The sequence below is a fragment of the Phascolarctos cinereus genome, unplaced genomic scaffold, assembly GCF_003287225.1.
Source record: "Phascolarctos cinereus isolate Bilbo 61053 unplaced genomic scaffold, phaCin_HiC Scaffold_5;HRSCAF=322, whole genome shotgun sequence".
Lineage (NCBI taxonomy): Eukaryota > Metazoa > Chordata > Mammalia > Diprotodontia > Phascolarctidae > Phascolarctos > Phascolarctos cinereus.
The window spans coordinates 179,487,403-179,502,700 of NW_027555958.1; the positions used below are offsets into that span (position 1 = coordinate 179,487,403).

The 15,298-nt window shown below is 37.7% G+C and overlaps 1 long non-coding RNA gene across 1 annotated transcript in view; it reads left to right on the forward strand.

Annotated features, from left to right (window-relative positions):
• Positions 1-1,180: 1,180 nt before the first annotated feature.
• The window catches only part of LOC144457918 (uncharacterized), a 55,270-nt gene continuing 41,152 nt past the window's right edge, over positions 1,181-15,298 (forward strand). The window contains exons 1-2 of the long non-coding RNA XR_013487521.1: positions 1,181-1,237; positions 2,967-3,053. This is a non-coding gene — a long non-coding RNA (uncharacterized LOC144457918). The remainder of the gene's footprint in view (positions 1,238-2,966; positions 3,054-15,298) is intronic.

Below are 15,298 nucleotides of genomic sequence, written 5' to 3' on the forward strand. Positions count from 1 at the left end.
ATCTAGGTCATACACCCATTTTTACTTTATCTTGGTAAATGGTGTAAGATATTGGTCTATGCCCAATTTCTGCCACACTATTTTCCAGTTTTCCAACACTTTTTACCAGATAATGTATTCTTATGCCCTTAAGTCTTTACACTTGTCAAGTTTAAGGTTACTATATTTATTTGCTGTTGTAAATTGCATACTGCCCATCTAACACATGGAACTTCAGAAGTTAGCGTTGTGCACTATGACTCAGGGCTCTCTATTGTGTGGTGAGGAAAAACCCTCTAATTGGCTTCAAAGCTAGAAGGACTGATGACTCAGAAGGCACAGTGCCAGAACTGAGCTCAAATACAAAAAGGATTGATCTGTCCCTCCTTAAGCTTGTGTGTGTGTGTGTGTGTGTGTGTGTGTGTGTGTGTGTGTGTGTGTGCGCGCATGTGCGTATTCCTTCCTGGAAGCGAAGGAAGCAAGAATTGCTTTGAGTGTTGGATTTTAGGAAGATCATCAGATGACCTGTCTCCAGCCAGTCACCATGTGTGTCTGTGAACAACACATAGTGTCTCTGTTTCTCTTGAACTTATTATTTCCTGATATTAGGTGGATAAGTATTCTAAGAGGGGAGTACCCAAGCAACTGGTGAGAGTAGGTGATCCATCACAAAATTCCTGCTGGTTACCAGAATACTTAGCAATAATGAGCCAGGGAAACAGAGTGACCTGTGACTGAGCTGTGGTTTGATTGACTTATCTGCTAAAAGGCCAAGCCCAGCAATAAGTCAGCCCAGCTGAGCACAAGACTGCCTCATTCATTGTTAACACCATGATCCAAAGTAAACCTATAGAGACTCCTCAAAGGGAAAAAAGAATTCCCAGGCTCAGAAGATATGTTACACCTCAGCCTCTTGTGTTCTCCACACATGTCTGACTATGTTTTCACCTTGTGTGTATACAAAGGGAGAATGTACCCCTGTTCTGGAGAGGGTTATTTTGTGACTATCAAAAATGCCATGCCTTTTCAATAATTTTTTTTTTTGTAAAAATTAGTTCATATCACCTGTTTGGTTGATATTGGAAATTAGATGGGGGTTTTTAAATTACAGTACTAGAAGTTCTAGACTCTCAGCATTATCCCTAGAATTCTGAGGGGAATTCTACTCTCTGGAAACCGAGTAAACACTTGCTTTGACTCCGTCTCTAACATAGGAGATAGTCTTGTTTATTGACACCAGTACTATAAATAACGAGTGGTAAGATGGGGGCAAGGGGAAGGTTCTACAATATTATGAAATCTTACTGTGAGGCAGGAAGTATGATATATTCAGAGTATAGTTGACTGGATCATAGCTCTATTCCACTGGTATAACCAATGTGTGTCTTGGATTTTGGGATTCAGAAGATCCTCCACCCTCTTCCTTTAACTCTCTTTGAATTCAATTCATGGCTTCATGGGCGTTTGGTGAAAGCATTGAAATGTATTACCATGTTTTAACAGTCATTATCCTCTGTGATCCCAGGATGCTATAGCATGATGGCCAACTGGGCAGAGAGAACTTGCCTTTGGCTTCTAGTACCCATTGATACCAAAGTTATTGTTAACCCACATTCCATGAACTTCCAATAAATACATAGTCATGCACTAGTCACTTGCTTCTAGTCACAAGAGGTATTAGTAAACAGAAAGTCATTTGAAGTTTCTGTCTTATTTTGACTGTGCCCAAAGTGAGGCTTTGATGGGTAAAGACACACAATTAGGTAATTTACTCAATAACACTGTTGTCTGAAAACTTACTAATGTCATGGAACTCTAAAGGCTTTTATCAAATCTATACTAGTTTGTTCACCCCCCCCCGACGTATGTCCTGACAACTATTGGATTTAAGAAAGAGGGAAAAATATGTATCTCTACAAATTCCCAGTTAATTAAAGGTTCTGCATGACATGAATAATATCTCTCAAACAGACCTATAATGGAAAATAGGTAAAAAGGAGACTTGTTGGCAGATGGTTTTCAAAAAGCAAATAAGGGTGAGAAGGGAAAAAGTTGGAAATAAATTTTCCTGATTTCTGTCTTTGTTATTTTGCTCTATTGTTCCTCACCCCATTGCTTTAGAAATAGATAAAAGGACATGATGAAATGCAGTTGTGAGAATTTAGTGACTCACAGAAGTCTGGAGAAAGAATCCAACTATCACATTTTCAGAAAAGTGTTTCTTTTCCATTCCTTCTTTCAGGATGTTTTTGTCCCTCACTATTTCATTGCAAACATCAATCACAAAATTCAAAGACAATGAAGAAAATCTCTCTCTCTGTGTCTCTGTGTCTCTGTGTCTGTGTGTGTGTGTCTCTCTCTCTCTCTGTCTCTCTCTCTCTCTGTCTCTCTGTCTCTCTCTCTCTGTCTCTCTGTCTCTGTCTCTGTCTCTCTGTCTCTCTCTGTCTCTCTCTCTGTCTCTCTCTCTCTGTCTGTCTGTCTCTCTCTCTCTCTCTCTCTCTCTCTCTCTCTCTCTCTCTCTCTCTCTCTCTCTCTCCGTCTCTCTCTCTCTCTCTCTCTCTCTCTCTCTCTCTCGACTTGCCCAGAGTCACACAGCTAGTAAGTGTCTGAGGCTGGATTTTAACTCAAATTCTCCTGACTCCAGAGGTGGTGCTCTGTCTACTATGTCACCTCACTGCCCCAAAGAGAAAAATTTCTTGCAATGGTATTTGACTGTGAGGTTTGGGTGAGCACCAAATTAGTTCTTCTGTCTGTAACATTTTGCCAACATGTTGCTCCTTTACCTGGGGAACAAGTGATGTCCTGAGGAAGAAATGGAAGCTGAATTGGTGTGACTGTCAGCAGTTGTGATGAAAAGAAGGTTTGGGGCATCTGTAAAGAGAATATTCAAGTAGACTATCTCTTGAAAAAGGTTCTGTGTTGCCTGTCTTTATGAGATGACATTTAAAGGAAAGTACTGGTACATTTTGGGGTTGTTGTTTTTTCAGATCTCTGCATATTAAAAGGCATCTCAAGGGATGGATGGTGTGAAGGACAGAAAAATATGTCTGTGGTACAGATGGAGAAGTTGACAGGTACTGTGCACTGAAGTTTGTAGAATATCAGTAATATTGAGGGGAATCCATCACTTTGGTATTGTTGATGAACTTTCTATCTCTACTTAAATACACTATATAAAATAGCCTTTTTCTTAGCATTTCAAAAAAAGTCTATGAAATACCTTTCTGTATAGTCACATAGAGCATTTATGCTAAGAATATATGCAGATTCTCATACAGTGGAAAAGAATGGAGTTTCTGGGACCAAAAGACCTGAATTCAAATCCCATCTCTGATATTTGCAACCTATAGGACCTTGGGCAAGGCACTTAATCACCCTAGGCTGAGGTCCTTTGAGCTCTAAGTATAAGATCTATACAGTGAGCCTATGTATTCATATCAGATCATAGATTTACTGATGGAAGGGATGTTAAGTACAATATTATATAATATATTATATTTATATATAACATACTATATTATAAACAATACACACAGTATATATACATATACGGTGCATATATTATATAATATATTGTACATATAGTATATATTGTACAAATATAATATACTATACATAGTATATAAAGAATATATATTTTGTTATTGTATGTATTACATTACTTCGTATTTATATTATGTATAATATATTTATGAGATATGTGTATATACATGTGCATATATACATATTCATACATATTTATTTATATATTCATATATGTATATATTTGTGTGCATATGTATGTATGTTTGTATGCATGTATGTGTGTATGTATAGTCATGAGAAGCACTGGACTTGAAGTCAGGAAGACCTGAAATCAAATCCTGCCTGAGACACTTACTAGCTATGTGACCCTGAGCAAGTCATACCTTCTCTGTTTCTATTTTTTTCTGCAAAATGAGAGTTTGGGACCATATAGATACATAATATATAGACAAAAATAATATTCATTAAACATATTATACATAATATATAAATACACCGATACATATGCATATATTTATGTATATTTTAACTGATATACAGCTTAGAACTAAATGTAGCATCCTATGTGGCAAATGCATTTTAATAAAGTTTCAATGGAAATGCATTATAGGAGGCTCTGTTTTAATTGGGTGACTAAATTTTTTTTCTTCCCTGAACTTATATATATACATATATGTATATTTGCATAATATATATATATATTCATGTAGACATATGTATATCAAGATTTGATATGATACCTGCTTTCCAGGAGTTAAAGTCTCACAAGAAGATACAACATACACATATGAAATAAGTAAGATTTCCACACAGAATGTGATAAATGCCAGAATGCATACAAAAGATGATGCATCAGTCATTATTAGACAGCTAGGTAGTACAGTGGGTAAGATTGCCAGACTTAGTGTCAGGAAGGCCTGGTTCAAATCTTGCCTCTGATACTTATTAGCTGTGGGGCCCTGGAAAAACCATTAAACCTTTTCTAGCATTCGTTTCTTTATCAGTAAAATGGGGACAATAATAGCACCTTCCCCACAGGGTTGTTGGGATCCGATAAAGTAACATAAATTCACTTTGCAAATTTTAAAATGCTGTATAAATGCTGTCTATTATTATTATGGAAAGGGGTGTGGACTGGAGTAGTAGGGGAAGGTTGGAGGAATGTCATGGTACTTGAACTTGTTCATTGTGATGGGTAAATTTAAATAGCTAGCAAGAAATGGTATAAGGAAGTTTCAGATGGGGAAAGGATGCCATAATAATAATAACTCATGCTTTTATACACTTTAAGCTTTACAAAGAACTTTAAATATATTGTATCATTTAAGCCTTGTTAACAACCCTGCAAAGTAGGTATTTTTATAATCCTTCTTTGGCAGATAAAGCAACTGAGTCTCCAAGAGTTTAAGTTATTTGCCCAGGGAAGCAGAACCATAGATTGGGAGTTGGAAGATTAGAAAGTCCAAATGTCTCATTAAAGGGAACAGAGCTAGAGAGGTTGTAACTTGCCCAGGGTCACATAACTAGTAAATGTCTGAGGCAGAAGTTGATCTCATGTCTTCCTGACTCCAAATTCAGTGCTTCTCTAATCAAGGTTTAGTTCTGGTGTGAACACCCTTTATAAGGGAGCAGAGAGGTTGAGACAATGATAGTAGCCTGGCTGGAATGGAAGGTTTATGTTGGGACAGAGTGGAAGATAAATAAACCTCTTACTGATAACATTCTGAAGGCCTCTTAACTGATCTCTCTGCCTCCAGTCTATTCATTCTCTCATTCATCTTTCATACACTATCAACATAATTTTACTAATATGTAAATTTGATAACATATTCTTCATTGAGTGTTGTCAATGAATGTGTGGAAGAGACATTCAAGGTCACCTATTCCAAACTTTTATAGAGGGGAAACTGATGCTCAGAAAATATAAGATAGATGGTCCCAAAGCTGGTCAATGGCCTAACCAGAACTTGACTCTAGTCTCCTGACTCCCAATCCATTGACTTTCATTATATCATATTATACCTCTGCTCCAAACCATTTAGTAGCTATAGAGTGAAAACACTAACTTGTTAAACAGTCATTCAAGGCCCTCCATAATTTGACTCCAGTTTTGATTATGCTACTCTCCTTTATGTATGTCAACATTCAGCAAAACAGGATGTGTTGTTCAGTCATTTCAGACTCTTCATGACGCCATTTGGGGTTTTCTTGGCAGATACTGGAGTGGTTTGGCATTTCCTTTTCCAGCTCATTTTACAGATGAGGAAAACAAGGCAAAGAAAGTTAAGTAATTTGCCCAGAGTCATACAGCTAGTAAGTGTCTGGGACTAGATTTCAACTCAGAAAGAGGAGTCTTCTCAACTACAAGCCCAGTGTTCTATCCACTGCATCACCTCGCTACCCTAAAACAGGACTAACTACCTCCCTATTCTCAGTCTGCCCTCTCCAGCTTCTTACATTTGTGGAAGTCATCCCCTCAGCCTGAAATGCACTCTCTCCATGTCTTTGTTAAAATATCTTCCTGTAAGTCTTAACTGAGGTACCCCTCCTTCTTCAAGTTTTTCAGCTAGAAGTGATACCACTACTGAATTATCTTCATTCCTCTTCTCTGTTCTTACTACTTTTAAGCTCATTACCACAAGTCTTATCTCCCTATTAGATTGTGGATACAAGGTCTGTTGTTATTTCACCTTTGTATCCATACTACCCCACAGTGTCTTGCATATAGTAGCCGCTTCATGGATCTTTGTTGAAATAAGCAGATGTGAACCCAGAATGATTTCTTTAAGTATGTCTGTGACATTATAAGAAGAGATGGATGACCCAGAAAATTGCTAATGTTTTACTGATTTCTAGAAAGTCTTTTCCCTTGATAGAAACTAATTCTGAAACTCTTGTGAAAGTCTGTCTCTGTCTCTATCTTTTCTCTGGATCTATCTCTTGCTGTGTCTGTCCTTCTGTTTCTGTCACTGTCTTTCTGTCTTGTCTCTCTGTGTCTGTCTCTGTCCTGTCTCTGTCACTGTTGCTCTGTCTCTCTGTCTCTCCCCTCTCTTTTTTTCTTTCCCTCTCTTTCTCCCTCCCTACCTCTCTTCTCTCTCTTCCTGCTCCCTCACTCTCTCCCTCTCTACCATGAAAGATGAGAAATCTCATTCTTGGGAAGCAGAAGGAAATTTGACAAGTTAGCAGGAGCTTTTAATTTTAAGAAGAATTATTTATTCCTATGTTTAATAGGAATGTATATGTACAGCCTATATCAGATTGCATGCCATCTTGGGGAGGGAGGTGGGGAGAAAAATTTAAAACTCAAAAGCTTATGGAAGTGATTGTTGATAACTCAAAATAAATTAATAAAATAAATTTTAAAAAGAATTATTTATTCCAAATTCAGAAAGTTTCTAATACTTCAGGTAGAAGTCCTCTTCTTTCTGTACATTAAAGATAATCACAACCAAGCATGACAAATGCAACTTCTATGATAGTAAAATAAATGAATACATAAATTTACTACAGGAAATAACCGCACTGTGATCAAATAGTAGGGTCACAAACAGCATTTATAATGAGAAGGGGGCTTTCTTTTATTGGATCTGTTGAGAAATAGAGGGGACATATATTGTGAGCCAGAGGAATGGAGACATTATTACAGTATGTTTTAATGCCATACATTGCCTAATGTGGTTCATTAGAGCTCATCAATGGTATAAATAAAAAATGTTGGCATGGTGGCCATAGCAAAAAATGAAGAATGAAGACAAGGGAAATTTTCCAGGGGCCCTCAGAGGCTGTGCTATGCAGGTGTTTCAGCCAGTACCAAATAGCAGAAGCTACATGTGCACAAAGTGCAGGCTGTTTTTTCTACTTAAGAGAAGGCAAAATGACAGGTGGAACATCTCTGATCTCCAGGTTGTCAAGCAGAACAAAGTATCACTTGAAAGAATAGGGGAAGCACATGATAGACTCAATGAAATCATAGATTTAGAACTGGAAACAATAAGTAAAAATCAAAGAAGAAAAATAATCTAGAGGCAGAGATGCTAACCTGTGTCGAGAAATTAGGGAATATCAGAAAAGGACTAATAAACATGCAAATCTACATAATAGCTTCAAAGCACTTTCTGTAGGTGATAAAAATATATTCTCTTAGAAGGGAGCACCTTCATTGATAAATGATGAGTGCACAGGTGACAACAGGAAAGAAGCCATCCAGAACTAGGAAGAGGAAAAAGAAATGAATCATGTGGGTAGTGACTCCCTGCCAAGGGTTATTTAAGCAGTCCTGTGTCACACTGATGCAATAAGTAGAGGGTAGGCACTCTTTCTGACACGTGTATACTGTCTCATGATGCTTGTCAAATCTAATGACTGCTACCAACTGCTATTGATCTGCCTGGGGACAAATTATGCCAGCTGAAGTACTGGTAGAGATTATGAAGCTCTGGACAAGACTCTGAAGTACTTAGGTGCACAGGCAGAGTTTTCACTATTGCTGCTGATGAAATATAAAGACTCTAGCAAGAAAAAGCAGGTTTGAGAGGCTAATACCTGATTTAGAATATCATGTCTTAGAGGAAAATTTGAATTTCTATTGTTCAGTCTTTTCATTTGTCCAACTCTTTGTGACCCCATTTAGGGTTTTTTTTGACAAAGAGACTGGAATGGTTTGCCATTTTCTTCTCCAATGAAGAAACTAAGGCAAACAGAGTTTGTGTGACTTGCCCAGGGTTCCACAGCCAGTAAATATCTGAGGTCACATTTGAACTGAGGTCTTCCTGACTCCAGACCCAGCACTCTGTCCATTGTTCCTCCTAGCTGCTCTTGTACTGTGGTATAAAATATAGGAATTGTGGGTCTCAGTCAGATTCAACAAAGTCCTAGAGACTTCATGATCTTATCAAAGGGGTTTTAAACCTAAAGTAGAGGAGACAGACTACTCACAAACCTTTATCAAGACAGGTGCCAAAGAAAGGGGAAGGGATTATACAGAAAGAATAGCAGTGCAAAGGACTAGCAATTCACAGATGTTCTCCCAGAAAAAAACTCAGTAATAAAAACCCATGGCTATAGAATGACTCTAGACATATGTGCAGAGCATGAGTAATAAATGAGATGACCTAGAGAATTTAACCCAAAGAAGTACACTAGACCTAACCAGTATCAAAAACAACAACTTGATAGGACGTGATTCTATTAGAATATAGCTTTGGAAGGATATAATGGCTAACATTTATATAGTGTTTTAAGGTTTGCAAAGTGTTTTATGCGTGTAACACATCTCACTCCTCCCCCAGGGTTCTCTGGTACCGTTTAAGGGCATTTAGGGATGTCTAGGCTCTTTGCCATTGGCTTCAGCCCCCACCAAAGATGTTCCTTCAAGTGTAGGGAAGTCCCCTATACCCCAGTTCCATTTCAATCAATCAATAAATATGTATTAAGCACCTACTATGTGCCAGGTGCTGTGATAAACACTGGGGATATAAATAGAAGTAAAAGACAGACCCTTCCTTCAAAGAGCTAATAATCTATCCACTTAATAGTCACATTAGCTTTTACAAAAGACCATTTACCTGAAAGGTAAATAAGAAATATACAAATTCCCCGACACAGGTAGGACATAATCTGCCCCCACTGCATCTCACCTCATGTCTCTGGGGAAGGGAAAAAGATTAGGTTCAAAGCTTAGCTCAGTTCCTATATATGACAGTTCCAAGTCCAAATCCAAAATTCCCTTGAGCTTGAGTCTCAGGAACACTTCTCAGGGCTTCCCAGCTGGGCTGGCTGGCTCTAACATCCCACCTGTAATACTAGCTTCAAGGAAACTATGGCTCCAACTCCTGTTATCTGGTGTAGATTATTGCCTGCATCTAAAACTGAGGACAAAAAAAAATAGAAAAGAAACAGAAACTCCGCTAGCCAAAGGACCTAAAATGAGAGAGGGATCACTCCTTCCCCCTCACCAGTCCAGTTCATGAAGCTGTGCTACAGAGGAACTATGATCTTCACTCTCTGAACTCAGCAGGAAAGAATACATAAGAAAAAGAATGAGATTAGCCTAATTTGGCAGTTTTAAAAATAAAGCGTGTTTCACATATACTCAGTCAAAGAAGGCTATTCCTACCAATAGGGTAGGAGAAGATAGAAAAGCAGAGTGCCTCCATATTAGGTGATATGGACATGTTCCAAGGCTCCATTCCATTTTATATAGACTTTTATGTTTATTTATATATGTATATGATGTGCTGTTCTCCCACAAGAATGTAAGTTCCTATAGGGGAGAGATGATTTATTTTCTTGTCTTTGTATCCCAGAATACCTTGCACATAAGTGCTTAACAAATATTTGTTGAATTGAATTGTTGGCTTTTCCTCCTTTCCTCTATTTAGGTAAGCTACTTTTTTTTTAATTGCAAAACTACCTAGAAACTACACCATTTAAAATCAACCAAATCCTACCAAAAATCATATTATGATATTAGAGAGCAATGCCTCCCAGCAATTGTAAACTGGATTGTCTATTACTAAAGGGTAAACAGAGTTTTACCGGTTACTGGTATACTAACTTTCTCCACAAAAACTAGCAGATTTGTTGTTGTTGTTGTTGTTGTTGTTGAGTGGTTTTTCAGTCATATCCAATTCTTTGTGACCCCATTTGGGGTTTTCTTGACAAGGATACTGGAGTGGCTTGCCATTTCCTTCTCCAGCTCATTTTACAAATGAGAAAACTGAGGCAAAAAGGGTTAAATGACTTCCCCGGGATCACACAGCTAGTGAGTGTCTGAGACCAGATCTGAACTCAGGAAGATGAGTTCTCCTGATTCTAGGCCAGCACACAATTGATTATGCCACCCAGTTGCCAAGCTAGCTGATGAATGCTAAAAATAGTCACAGTGAATGACATCTGTGGTATCTGGGCCATTTGGTATGCCCTAGGCCATAAGACATCCTGGCCACATGCCATTAGAAATCTATAATTGGAAAGTATCAAATACATTTTTTGCTTCAAGCATTTTAGGACTATCATGATATGATATTTTAGGACTATCATGCAGAAAAGGGATTACCCTTTTTCTTGGCCCCAGATTACAAATCTCCCAAGAGTAAAAGTTACAAAGAATCAGATTTGGCTCAGTAAAAGAAATCATTAGATTTCCTAATAATTAGATCTATCCAAAAATGGAATGGACAGCTTGTCCATTCCACAGGACTTGCTTTCCCCCCAGTGGAGCTCTGAGTAGAGGGTGGATCATAACTTGCCATAGAAATTATTGAGGGGATCCCAGCTAATGAATAAGGTGAAATAGATAACATCTGAAGCCTTTCCAATTCCTGAAGTTCTGTGATTCTGATAAGCAGACATGGAAGGAATTCAAAACAGTTGTGGAAGATGGAGAAAAAAGTCAGAAATAATTCTGATTTTTTTTTCAAGCATTCATGTCTACATGAGTGGTGACACTAAGTGGAAAGAGCAGCCGTCAAGAAGAGGAGCAGGTTTTGAGGAAAATTAATAAGTTCACTTTGGAGAAATCAGTCAATATTCCCCACCAATGGGAAATTGAGTAGGTCTAGGTATCCATGGATTTGGGGAAAAGATTTCCCAAATCTCATAGAACCACTCAAAGTAACAATGTATATATTGGGTATAGAACAATTTTTATTCCACCTCATAGAAGGTGAACACACAACCTAGAGGACTTATAGTAACCTATAAGTACTTGATTAATTTCCCCTTTTCCCTCTGGTAAGTCCCACCTTCCTCCAAGAGCCTCTGGAATCCTCCTGGTTTACAGCACCACCTTGTGATTAAAAGGGGGAAAAATACTTGGGTTTGTTAAGGCAGATAGTCCTCAATTAAGTTACTTTTGCATCTCAAAGATCAATCCAGGAGTCAAATCTTATGATACTGCACTGAGGATATGGACTATTCCAATAATGAAAGGCACTGGAGAACTACACAATCTGAACAATATTCAGTAATAAAAGAAAGTAAGATGCAGATCTTTTGTTCCTCATATCATAGCTTAAATTGTTCCTCTAACTCTGGGAGCCAAATTTTCAGTCCCAGTAAGTGGTTGTCCAGTCTCTGCCCGAAGCTGGAAGTTCTTTGTATTCTGACCTATGCTCAAAACAATGAAAAAGGCAAAAAGTCAAGTCTCTAGTAAAGATTTCCTCTTATATGTCTAACACAACAGAGTAGCTTCTTAGCAAGACTCCACATAACCAATTCATCCCCAATCACCCATCCTCCTTGAAACTCCAAGAAACATGTCCAAACCTACCATAAGAAAAAGTACCACACAAAGGCATACCCACTCTATCAAGTATCAGGAAACTACCTTGAGCTATACTCTCATATGGTACTACCATATAGTACTACTAGGAAAGATCAAGAACCCACCCACTTTGTAGCCACAGGCCTGGAATCACAGAACTAGGGTCTTCTTCTTGCTGCAAAAACATGTCATGGGTATTCCTAACTCTAACTCCTGGCAACACAACTGACTTAAAGAAAAAGAAAATTGGAATTCATGCACTGGAAAACTCAGCTTATATAATACTAATGTGGTCATTAAAATGGTTATTAAATCATGAACTATGTTGAACATTCAGCTCCTTCTCTCTCCCCAGAGTAAAGCTTTAGAAAAAATGTAGTAATCGTTTATCTGTTCTCATCTTATTAATAAAGCAAATAAATGTGAGAGTTTACTGCCCATTTCTTGAGTGATAGCTGCTTTCGGTGGTGGGTAATAGAATGGTGGTGCTGCCAGAATTCTATCCACCCACACCAAACACTTTCCTATGCTGCCACCTTTTGCTGAAAGTTGTGCGCTGTCTCTGATTTGTTCAGTAAATTAACCAGTTGAGGGGGCATAATAAACTATTTGGCCACCAGATGTTATTAAGTCTACCAACAAGTAGTCTATTTCCCCTTTCTACTTCCTCTGCTCCCTCTGCAGTATGCAGGTGGCAGAGCTGCCTTCTCAGGTTCAGTAGAGGCCTAGAGACAGGATCTTGAATATACCCCAAAATTACCAAAAATCTTAAATACCTCTCATCTCTGTTCTTCAAGTCTATATCTCATGATCTCATTCTTTCTCCTGCCTTATTCATATCCCCCAATTCAAAAGATTTAACAGCTTACTCTTTTTAAAACTGTTTTACTGATTTCTTTTGTTTATATTATAGACATTTATTACAACTGTTAAGATTGCAACCCTTGTGACAAAGAAAAATAATCAGGTTAAAATATCTAATACAGAAGCTTTATTTAATCATGTAGATGGTCTTCTGTTATGAAGACCCCTATTTTACTTCTCTGAGGGAGAAATTATATTTTGAAATCTCTCTAGGACCTCGATTGGTTTTTCCATTACTCAGAGTTCAATTTCTTTTATGAGATTTTTAATTTACATTTTATGGTAATGGCAAATATTGCTCTCTTACTTCTGCTTTTTCCCCCCTCTGTATCAATTCATACAAATCTCCCCATGTTTCTCTGAATTCCTCATCTTTGTCATTTTTCCCTAAACAATATTCTGTTTCATTCATCTATCACAATTTTTTCAGCCTTTCTCCAGCAGGAATCCTTAGTACAACATACTTGACAAGTGGTCACCCAGCCTCTGCTAGATCTCCAACAATAGAGAACTTGCCATCTCTTGAGATAGCATTCCACTTTAGGAAAAAGCTTAAATTGGTCAAAAGTTGTTTTCTGTTTCCTATCATCATGCTTAAATTTGCTTCTTTGACTTTGCTGAACTTGGATGAAATCTCAAAGACCAAACTGAACAAACCTAATCCCTCTACCATATGACACACCTTCGGGTCCAACTCCCTCATTTTGTAGATTCAAGAACTGGCCCATAGGACTGATATGACTCAACCACTGAAGTTTAAAGACTATCTGGGACTAGAACCCAGGTCTCCTGACTTCCTCATCCAGTGATGTTGTTGGTTTAACTGCACCATGATGCCTCTCATTTTTTGTCTTACAGTTATCCCTTCCACATCACAGGGGGTCGGGGTGCAGTGACCCCACAATCTGAAAAATCCACATAAAATGTTTTGGCCCACCCTTCATACCAGAGAATAAGTATGAATTATTATGGTATTAAAAGATAAATTATGTTGATATTATACAACACTATAGATATATTTTATGGATTTCTGAGTTTCTTAACTTTTTCTGTGTCATCTGCTGGCCTCCACGTGTCATCTGTAGCTTCCACAAAACTTCCAAAGAACTCTAATTTCATTTCTTATGGTGACCTGTGATGTACTGAAACTGAGATGGGGAAAGTCACAATGTGGAAAAGATAACTCTATTACAATATTCATTATAACAATTCAATCCAATCTGACATGAATTGGTAAATAGCTTATAATATGTGAGGCACTGGACATAAAGAGAAGAAAAACAGCAGTATCCCTCAAGGATGGGATACCAGCAGAATACTTTGTACACAGAAAGGAATGTACATGGCAACTGAAGGAAGAAAAAGAGAATATTAATAAACAGGGTGATCAGGAAAGGCTTCCTCCAGAAGGTGGAAGTTAGGCATTTTAAGAGGTGCAGGTGAAAAAGGAATGAATTCCAAGACATGGTAGCAGAAAATGAAATGTTGAATTATGGGAACAACGGGCAGGCTAGTTAACTGGAAAGTCCTGTGAGTGAAATGTTACAATACAATAACAAGCTTAGTTCAGGAAATGGCTTTTATTTTTGATGCAAAGAAAAAAGTTAAGAGCTCCTAGCTATTTTCTTTCTAAGCTCCAGACCGTTTTCCATATCTTTTTCTAGTTTATGACCCCAGAACTCCCATGTCCATGACCCAAAAAAGGAACAATTTTATTATCTTATCAAGTATCTAATTAGAATCATAGAATCACAGCATCAGAGACCTAGAGCTAGAAGGGACCTCAGAGGCCATCTAGCCCAGCTCCTTCATTTAACAAATATGGAAACTGAGGCTTAGATTGGTTAAATGAGTTGTCCAAGGCATACAACTAGTAAGCATTTGATCAAGACTTGGACTCAGGTCTTTCTGACCCCAAGTTTAGCATTCTATCAGCTATGCTTCTACCCACTCTGCTTGGATATCTCTGGGAAATTTATTTTGCCCAGAGGGCTATAACATTAACTAATCAATAGGCAAACAAACATAGCAGCATGTTTTGTTTTGTTTTGTTTCAGTGACCTCCCTGAGGAAATAAAAAATGCAAAACAATTGCATTATTACATATATATAATATATATATCATATATACACACATACACACACAAATACATACATATATATATATAATATATATACACATATACACATAAATCATTAACCTAGGTGACTATTTTTTTGACCAAAACAATTCACTGAGATGGACAAAAAGTCCAAGAAACATAGCTTCTGGTTAATTACTAATCAATTTATTAATTGTGGCCAGCAAATAATAAATAAGTTGAGATCAGCAGTTTCTCTCTATGACCAAAGATGCCCCCTGGAGAACACTAAATGCTTAAATGTCTTTGGAAAAGAGGGTGTTCCTGAGGGTGGAAATCAACTCTGGTTAATAATCATTGAGGGGGTGGGCATATTAATGAGGTGATGGGCAAAAAGTCTTTAGTTACTCCTGCTGAGAATGCAACCTGATTATGAGATTCAGCCACCTCTAGCAAACCGGAAAAAAAAAGAATCCATATCTAACCAGACTACTGTACTTGGATTTCCCCTTCATAAGATGGGTCACCCTAAATTCTAATGAATTCTAATGGAAAGTTCCAAGTATGGGCTTATTTCCCAAGG